This window comes from Saccopteryx bilineata, chromosome 2 (genome assembly GCF_036850765.1).
Source record: "Saccopteryx bilineata isolate mSacBil1 chromosome 2, mSacBil1_pri_phased_curated, whole genome shotgun sequence".
Classification (NCBI taxonomy): Eukaryota; Metazoa; Chordata; class Mammalia; order Chiroptera; family Emballonuridae; genus Saccopteryx; species Saccopteryx bilineata.
Genome location: NC_089491.1, coordinates 109,731,314 through 109,741,319, shown reverse-complemented (window position 1 = coordinate 109,741,319; position 10,006 = coordinate 109,731,314). Strand labels below are relative to the sequence as shown.

The following is a 10,006-nucleotide window of genomic DNA, read 5'->3' as shown; positions in this document are numbered from 1 at the left end:
AGATGAGCATCTTTTCATATATCTGTTGGCCATTTGTATTTCTTTCTGGGAGAAGTGTCTGTTCATGTCCTCTTCCCATTTTTTATTGGAATAATAACCTATTTCTAATGAGTGGTTAGTAGGTTTCATGCACTATCCCAGGTAGTGTCCATAACTTATTTTTGTAGAGCTTAAATCCTTTCAAAGGCCATAGACAACAATAAAAAGATGATGATGATGATAGATAGATAGGTAAATAGATAAATAGATGATAGATGATGATAGATAGATAGATAGATAGATAGATAGATAGATAGATAGATAGATAGAAGATAAAGTAGTAATAGCTGCTATGAAGAAACAAAACTGGGTATTTGAATAGAGAACAGTAAAAAGACCTATTTATTTATTCATTTTAAAGATATTACTTTCCTCACATCAGATTTGTCTGAAGGAAAGTTACTCTACCATCCTCTGTATGCTGAGGGTCAGGCATGAGGCCTGGTCTGGATGATGCAGAGAGACAGGGGGAAAGGGCTTTGGACCCCTCAGTCTTCTGTGCCCAAGGTTACCAGACCTTGACTCTATCCTAAAGTGCCAGGATTTGACAGAAAGAAAGAAAAGTAATTCTATGTTGCACACTACTACATTATAAGTAAAGTTATTGGAGAAGCATCATTGTATGGTCTTTTGTGTATAAATATTTTAAAAAAAAAGACAACAAAGTAACAGTCGTATTTTTCTTCAAGGCACCTCCTCTGTCTGTGTTTTCAGCAGTTAGAGAAGTTGGGGCAGGGCTGGGCATGGGGGAGTGTAGGAACACAAGTTTCTCTGCCTCCATGGTGATTTTTAGCTGAGCTAACAGGTTTTCCACATTTGCCAAGAGTCTGTTCCCTCTTAACATTCAATATGTTTAACAGAAGTCTTGTAATAGTTCCAAAAATAATAAAACTGGTTCCAAGCATAAAAATGATACATACACAATACATTGGTTTTTTGTCATGGCTTTGGTTTTAAGTACTTTTAAATAATTTTACTGTCAGATCATGGAGAAATGAAAGGTTTTTCTTTACAGTAATAAAACCCACTGATGAAATACAGTCAATGACTTGTGCAGAGGGTAAGAATTATCTGCACAGAGCACAGCCAGGACAGTGTGGCCATATGGATGTCTAAGACGTCCCATGAGTGATACGTGGAAGGCTTGGATAACTTCACTGCTGTATCCTTAGAAGAACAAAAGCTTATTCAAAGTGTATGCTTCTGCTAATTGTAATTGTACAGTCTCTGTGAGCTGTTCTTAATCTGATGAAATCCACTTCTCACATTGTCAGACATTAACTTGAAAAAGCAATGCTAGTTTAAATTTTATCTGACCCTTCCATCACTCCTAAGACTAAGTGTCCCAACAAATCAATTTCTCTGCTTTCTAGTTAGATATTGACAAGTGAAAACATTTAGACATCTTTTTAAATTATCACTGAATTTAAATGTTATTAATATTCTTTTTACTGTTATAATTATGATGATTAAATAATCATGTTTTTCTTTAAATAATTTTTTTTATTTCTCAACTACAGCTGCCATATATTATTATATAAATTTCAAAAGTACAGACCAGGGATTAGGCATTATGTGATTTACTAAGTAATGATCCTGATAAATCTGACACCATACATAGTTATTAAAGTATTACTGACTATATTCCCTATGCTGTACTTTGCATTTTTGTGACTGTTCTTTAACTACCAATTTTTACTTCTTAATCCCTTCACCTTTTCCACCTATTTCCCCAACTCCCCTCACATTTTAAAGAAGACTCTTTAAAATATCTTGTAATACTGGTTTGGTGGTGATGAACTATTTTAACTTGTTCTTGTCTGGGGAACTCTTTATTTGTCTTTTGATTTTAAATGATAGCTTTGCTGGTTAGACTAATCTTGGTTGCAGGCCCTCGCTTTTCATCTCTTTGAATATTTCTTGCCAATCTAATCTGGCCTGAAAATTTTCTGTTGAGAAATCAGCTGACAGTTTTGGGAGTTTCCTTGTAGGTAACTACTAGTACCCGCTTCTCTTTTGCTAATTTTAAGATTCTCTCTTTGTCTTTAAAATTTGGCATTTTAATACTGATGTGTCTTGGTGTGGGCCTCTTTAGGTTTGTCTTGTATGGGACTCTGTACCTTCACGTCGTGTATGTCTATTCACTTCACTGAGTTAGGAAAGTTTTATGTCATTAATTTTTCAAATTGAAAAAGTTTTTCAATTCCTTGCTCTCTCTCTTCTTCTGGCACCTCCATGATGTGAATGTTGTTATACTTGATGATGTCCCAGAGGAGGCGCCTTATATTAACCTCTTATTTATTTATTCTTATTTATTTATTAATTTTTGCAGTTCTAATTGGGTGTTTTCTGCTTCCTTATCTTCCAAATCTCTGATTTGATTCTCTGTTTCATCTATTCTGCTGTTGATTCCCTGTAATGTATTCTTTAATTAAGTTAGCATATTCTTCATTTCTGGCTGGCTCTTTTTATGTTTTCTTTCTTTTTTATTTTTTAAGTGAGAGGATGGGAGATAGACAGACAGACTCCCGCATGCACTCCAACTGGAATCTACACAGCAAACCCTGTCTTGGGCCAATGCTCATACCAACCGAGCTATTTTTAGTGCCTGAGGCTGATGTGCTCAGACCAACTGAGCTATCCTTAGCACCTGGACTGATGCTTGAACCAATTTTGCCACTGGCTGTGGGAGGGAAAGAGGGAGAGAAGGGGGAGGAGGAGGGAGAGAAAAGCAGACGGTCACTTCTCTTGTGTGTCCTGGCTAGGAATTGAACCCAGAATGTTCATATGCTGCAACAATGCTGTTATCTACTGAGCCAACTGGCCAGGGATTTTGTTTTAATGTTTTTGTATCTCTGTTTTTATATTTCCTACCTCTTTGCACTTAGCTTATTGAGTATACTTATATACAGTGTTTTGAACTCTGCTTCTAGTAGATTGCTTGTCTCTATTTTGTTTAGTTGTTTTTTTGAAGTTCTGTTCTGTTTTGTGTCTTGGGATACATTTCTTTGTCTTCATATTTTGGTTACATTCCTGTGTTTGTTAGGTAGAACTGCTATGTCTCTCAGACTTGGTAGTCTAGCCTTATGTAGTAGATGTCCTATAGGGCTCAGTGACACAGTCTACACATTCACCCAAGCTGGGTACTCCAGGTGTGCCCCCCATGTGGGCTGTGCATACCCTCCTATTGTAGTTGAGCCTGATTGCTATTGGCACCTCAATGGGAGGGATTTACTCCCAGGACAATTGGCAGGGAAGAACTGACTGTGATCACTGTAGAGATCAGTCATGCAGGAGTTGACCCTATGGAGCAGGACTTACTTCAGCAGGACTCTGGTTTCTCCTGAGTCTTCTCTTTAAGTATGCCTCTCGTCAAGGAAGTTGGATGGTGCTTTAATATGGTCTGAGGTTGTCTACCATGTGCTCTGGCCATGGGGCCTCCTAGGAGGAGCAAACCAAGGTCAGCCACACCCTGTGCCTTGCCTGGACATGAGCTACAAAGTGAGATGCTACTTGTGCTGGGCACAGAGGTGCTTACATGAAGCCAAGCTGTGAACCAAAGCTGGCTGCTGCTAGTGCCGAGCCTCAGGCCATTTAGTGAGTGGTACAGAGTATACCAAGGCCAGATGTTGCTTGTTTGAGAAATTTTCAGAAAGTTCAAAGTATTTGTATGGAAAGTTCAGGTTATTTGTATGGAAAAGCTACTGAAAATAGTTTGGGTAGGGACTGAATGTTGGGTATGGCAGACTCTTAGTTAATCACCAGGGCAGGACAGTGTGAGTCAGGTTAATGGAGACTCAGATATGGCACCTGCCTGCCGGCTCTGTGGGCAGAGGTCCAGGCAAAGAAATAATGGCCTCTCTGCCAGTGGTTCTGTCTGAGAGGAAGTTGCTCTCACACTGTCACTTGATGCCAGATAATTCAGTTTCCCCATAGGTCCCTGGTGCCCTTCAAGCTGCTGCCCCTAAGTTGGAACTCAGAGTTGGGAGTGGAGACTAGCCTGGTCTGTATCTCCTCCTCTCTTACCAGTCTTGATGTGGCTTCTACTTTACATCCTTTGTTATGGGACTTCTGTTCAGCTAGATTTCAGGCAGTTCTGAATGATAGTTGTTCTGTAGTTTAGTTGTAATTTTGATGTAGTTATTGGAGGATACTAATATGGAGTTTACCTATGCTGCCATCTTGACAGGAAACGCTGAGAGAACTCTTTTACACAGTGTGGTTAGAGAAGCCTCTCTGTGAAGGTGATGCTTCTGTTTCAGCATGAACCTAAAGAAGTGTGGGGGAAAAAAAAGAAGTGTTGGAACAAACTAGCCATATGTTTGAGAAAAGTGTGTTCTATTCAGAGGGACTAGCATTTGAGAAGTCCTGAGATGGTTCTCACATTCTGTGTTCAGAAATAGTAGAGGTCAATGTGGAAAGAGCTGAGTAAGAGAGAGAGGAGAGGTAAGAAATAAGGCCAGATGCAGCCAGGAGCAGGCTGTAGCTGGTGATTTCAGGGATCCAAGCTATATATTTAAGTACATTGCTGTGGCAATTTTATTAGTGACTAGAGAGAAAAGTAATTTTGAATCTTACTTTATAGGACAAAGTTTTCCAATGTAAATGTATAGCTGGGCTGGCCACATAGCAAAAATGTGTGAAACCTGTTGGTGGAACTATGGAGAACTGGAGAGTAGAAGTCTTATCAAAGGGGGTTACTGGTACCAAGTTTCAGCTAGTTATCATGATGAAGGGAATTCAGCTTGCAAATTATAAATTTGAGACTTCTGATAAAATAGTTTGGTACATTGATCATTATGTGGTTTAATGTAAAGAACTTGCATTTATTGCATCTCTTTTCCATGCTAGACATTTTAAAAATAGCTTTCACATGTATTATCTCATTAAATCCTCACAATTATAGGTAATTTTCCAAGAATAATATAGCTTTGTCAGAAGGTAGTTTCTAACTTACAAAAATCAGCAGCAACACTGGCAATATGCTGGCAGTCTGGATTGATGCATGTTCTGTCACACAGTTAAGTCAGTGACATGATATGTTTACCTGGGACTCATTCGGTTTAGTCTGAGCCAGCAGAATGTGATCTGTCACTTATCAGAGACAGATCCTTGAAAGTTTAAAAATTGTTCCCCGAGAACTAGTTACTCTTAACTCCTAACATCTACCAAGGTTATAAGATAATTAAGAGTAAGACGGTATTTTTTTTAAAATAAGGATTTCATTCTTGTTAGCCATCCTATGCACCCTACTTCTGGAAGATTAAGGGGTAGGGATATTGGCTCAACAACCAAAAGCCTAGGAAGAAAGAATGACTTCTGTAGGATAAACTCAGGAAACATTTGTCTCCTAAATCCCATTGGGAAAATTTCAAAAGCCAGAGATAGCTGATGTGAGGGCAGAAGATAAGTAAAAGTTGCTGCTGTATTATTATTCAGTTACAGAAAACAGTGCATAGACCAGTTGAAGTTATGCAAATAAGCACAGCATCACAGGCTATATTGGTCCTATACAAACAGGAGGAAAATAAACTATGCTAGATACCTACTGACCATAGAAATACTAAAAACAATCTGATAGAACATGTATCAAAAGAAATTTAGATAAGATGGCCCCAGTGAAGGCAGAGTTCTGGAGAACATGCAAAAATGTTTCATATGAGAAAGTCAGTTTAAATTGGCCCAGCTCATAGAACTTGATACCAGCTTATGAACCAGCATTCAAGTCCGGTTTTCACTGCCCCCTTACCAGCCCCGCTTTCTATTCCCCAGCCTGAAGAAGTGCGCCCTTCCTTCATGACAATGATGTTGATGGACAGAATACACAAAACTGTGTATTTTTTAAATCAGTAATAACTTCAAGAAATGTTGGTGGTTGTTTAATCATCTCTGGATCCAACCAGTACAATTTATCTCCTTCATACATAACTTCTTTGTCTGAAGGTAACAATTCTCCCACACTCGCCCATAGACATTTTTTTAAGCCAGAAGTTGATAAACTTTCTTTCTGTAAAGGGCTAAATAATAACTGTTTTACAAATCTGCAAGCCAGATGGTTTCTGTCACAGCATTACAACGCTGCCATTTTTAGTTTGATTGCCTTAAGAGACAACACCTAAATGACTGGGAGAGGCTATGTTCCAACAGGCCCTTATTTACAGAAACAGGCAGCAGGGGGGATTTGTCTCCTGAGTCATGGTTTGCCGATGCTTGCCCTAAGTGGTGGAAACGACTTTATTCCTCAGTTTTGTTAGTATTCTCATTATGTTATCCTTTAAACAGTGAGTAGTCCAATTGCTAAGACAACTAAAAGCCATTACTACTTACTCTTGCAGTAACTGAAGGCTTAATTAACTCTACTTGTCTAAACTGCTTTTTTTTGCCTCATTACTTCAAGTACAAGATTTCAAACTTTCTATAATTACTTCATTTTGCCTCTTCTCTATAATATTTGGGTGACTCTTTATAATTTTATATATTTGAATTTTTTTTACTACACTTGATATTGCTCCCTACTCCAATAAAATGAAACAATTTGCTTTTGAATCAATAATACACCTCCAGATCAATGAACCTCTAGATTTCTAGTGTAAACAATCCTAGTGGATCAGTTGATAGATATAATAGCTCCATGCATGTTTATAATCTAGTAAGTAGATAAAAGGCTAGAAAAAATAGCTGTGTCCAGTAAAATCTTTATATGCCTGAAGAGTAGAAGTTTCACTTCAAGTACTTTGTCACATTGAATAAACTGTCTAACATCAAAGAAATAGATGTAATTGTACCAGTGGTCTTTAAAAATATAAGCATGAGAAATAAATTTAATTCTTGTATTTGTAACATTGCTTGTCTTAGTTTTATTCATTTATTAAATATTAGGCATAATTGGGGGGATACTAAAATCTATATAAAGACAATAAATTAAAATCAATAAAAAGAAATCTAATGAGATACTGCTGCATTATTATCAGCTTATGGAAAACACTGCATAGACCAATTGTAGTTATATAAATGATTATAAATAAATCAAGTAATAAATTTGATTAATTGATTTTCAGGGTATGACTCAAATTAGATCTGTATATCACATATCTTGGTGAATGTTAGAGTAGAATTATCTCAGAAATATAGCAAACAGGTTAAGGTAATCAGAGAGTCAATCATCAAAATAATATGTAAACAGATTATCGGAGGTGATTATTTCCTCAGAAAGTAAATTTATAATATGCTAATAGTAGCTTATCCTTGATTTCAGATAGAGAAAAAAAGTAATAAGGCAAATGTAATGAATTAACAAGTTATTTATTTGTAAAGAGGGGGTACCTATTAGGCTGGAAGTTTTGTGGGTTTTGTTGTGATTTTATTCATAGAAATAGATGTTAGTCTAGAGGTTTTCTTTCTGTAGTACTGTGGCAGACTAAAAATATATTCTTTCCTCCATTAAAGCTTAGAAGTACTCTAAAATATAACAAACAGTCTTTCAGATGCACAGCTGAGTTTACATGAAAGGAAAGGAAAATATCCCCAGGGTCCAAAATGAAAGAAAAGACAGGAAACCAGAATCATCAATAGAACTGAAGCAATATCTGCGCCTATGGCCTTTGTAAATCGCAGAAACCAAGAACCTGGGACTATAAAAGCCACTCAGAATTAAAAACAAAAAAAACAAAAAAACAACAACAAAACCCACCTTAGGACTATGCAAGGACCAAGAACTCAGGTTTCCATACAAACCTGGCACCCTAGCTAGAATACTGCTAACAGTGAAAGGAAGATTGGAGAAAAATATATTGTTCTAAGGGCTGAAAAAAAATCTATTTATCTCCATAAGGAAATGACAAGGAAACAAGTCTATGTTCATCAGCAACACGAAAAAAAGAGAGTTCCCGAGAATTAAAATCTATAGTACTGGTCTTCTGGAAGTTTGAGGTATGTATTTGTATTTCCTCCAAAGTACAGAAAATTTTTTAAAAATTAATAAAATTGTGGTGTTCACAGTTGGTAGCCTGCAGCGATATATTTCAGAAGTAAAAGTGAATTCTTTCTTGTCAGGCACTATGTATGAGGATCATCAGAAACAGCAGACAATATTATTAAAATTCTAAGATAATATATAATTATAATATCAAAAAGGAGTACAAAACATGTAATACACACACACACACACACACACACACACATATATATGGAAAAAAAGTAACTGCAAATATAAGCAAGACCTGGCTGGGTAGTTTAGTTGGTTGAAACATCATCCCCATATGCCAAAGGTTCCATTCCCAGTCAGGGCACATAAAATAATCAACCAATGAATGCATGGATAAGGAGAACAGCAGGTTGATGTTCTCTCCCCATTTCTCTCTATCTCTCCCCATTTCTCTTTCTCTCTCTCTCTCTCTCTCTCTCTCTCTCTCTGGAGTCAATAAAAAATTTAAGAAAAGAACAAAAGAGAATTTGTAGCAATAAAAATAAAAAAATTTTAAATTAAAGCTCAATGGGTAAATTAAAATACACGAGACCTAACAGAACAGAATTAGTGAAATGTAAAAAACTAATCTGAAAAAATCACACAGAATATAACAAAAAAAATTAAACATATTTAACAGTTAAGAAATTATATTCTTCTCAGTACATATGAAATGATGAAAAACTATTATTAACTGAACAGAATGCATCACTTTGGACACTAATAGCAAAAGAAATTAAAAAGAGCAACTGGAAAGTTTAAAACACACTACAAACAAGTAGTTTTATAACATTTGGAAAATAATTTTAATTCTATAGCATTATATATCAAATCTATGAAAAATAGCTGAGTGTTGCAAAGAAGAAAATAAACACCTAAACTTTTGTGTTGTATAGTTGCATCAAGCTAAGAATCTAACCAAATAACTTAGAAATAAAACAAAACAGAATAAATTCAAATAAAGTGGAAGAACTGAAAAAATAAAGATAAAAGCAAATATTAGAGATCAATAAGCCATGTTAGTTTAAAAATAAAAGATTGATATAACAAATTTTGACATGAGTAATCAAGAAAAAAGAGAAAAGATGTTAGTAAATGTTACTAAAAATGAAAAGGAAAGTAGTATAGTTAGAGATAGAATAAGGATTAAAAGTACTAAAGCAAACAGGAAAAACTCTAGATCATTAAATTTGAAAACATTTAAAATAGTGAACTTCCTAAAATCAAAAAGTAACTTATATAACAGTAACTCCAAAAGAAACAGAAAATCTGGATTTTTTTTATTATTAACCAAATTTAATCAGATTAATTCGTAGTTATAAATCTACTTATCAAATACTATAACTATTAAACTACTAGGCCTTTATTTTCTTACAAATGAATTTTAATAGATGTTCAAAATGCAAAGAAACCTAATAGTATAGATTAGAAAAGGAAATTTTTCCACATTCTTCTAGTGTACAAACTAGTGTGATCTTGATGACTTAACTGGCCAAGGATGAAAGAATAAAATTATCAGTAAATCTAATTTGCAAAAAAATACAGAAATCTGAAACAAGTAGTATTAAATTCATCCTAACAATATACAAAAGATTAATGTATCAAATAAAGTGAAAGTAGTTTAACATTAAAAAATCTGTAAATGTACTTTTCCACATTGATATTGAAGCAAATAACAATATGACATGTTCAATGGACTGATGAAAATCATTTGATAAAATTGATTTATTAATGCTAATCATTAATGATAAAAATAAAATAATGAAATTCTGTAAAACTAGGAAGATATTGTAAAATCCTTACTGTGATAAAGGAAAATAATTTAGAATTAATGTGTCATTGGCAAAATTTATGAGCAGTTCCTTTAAAGTCAAAAGAGCAGTGAGGCCTGTTGCTGCTACATTAATTCCCCCTGGGACTGAAAGCTTCGTGAATATTAAAATAAAGGTGGATTCAAGAGGAGAATAAAGATTATAAGTGAAGACAAATTATAATCATCCAGAG

General features: G+C 35.1%; 1 pseudogene; it reads left to right on the top strand.

Annotated features, from left to right (window-relative positions):
• The first annotated feature begins 450 nt into the window (after positions 1 to 450).
• On the top strand, positions 451 to 582 carry LOC136327441 (small nucleolar RNA SNORA57; annotated as a pseudogene).
• Positions 583 to 10,006: the final 9,424 nt, after the last annotated feature.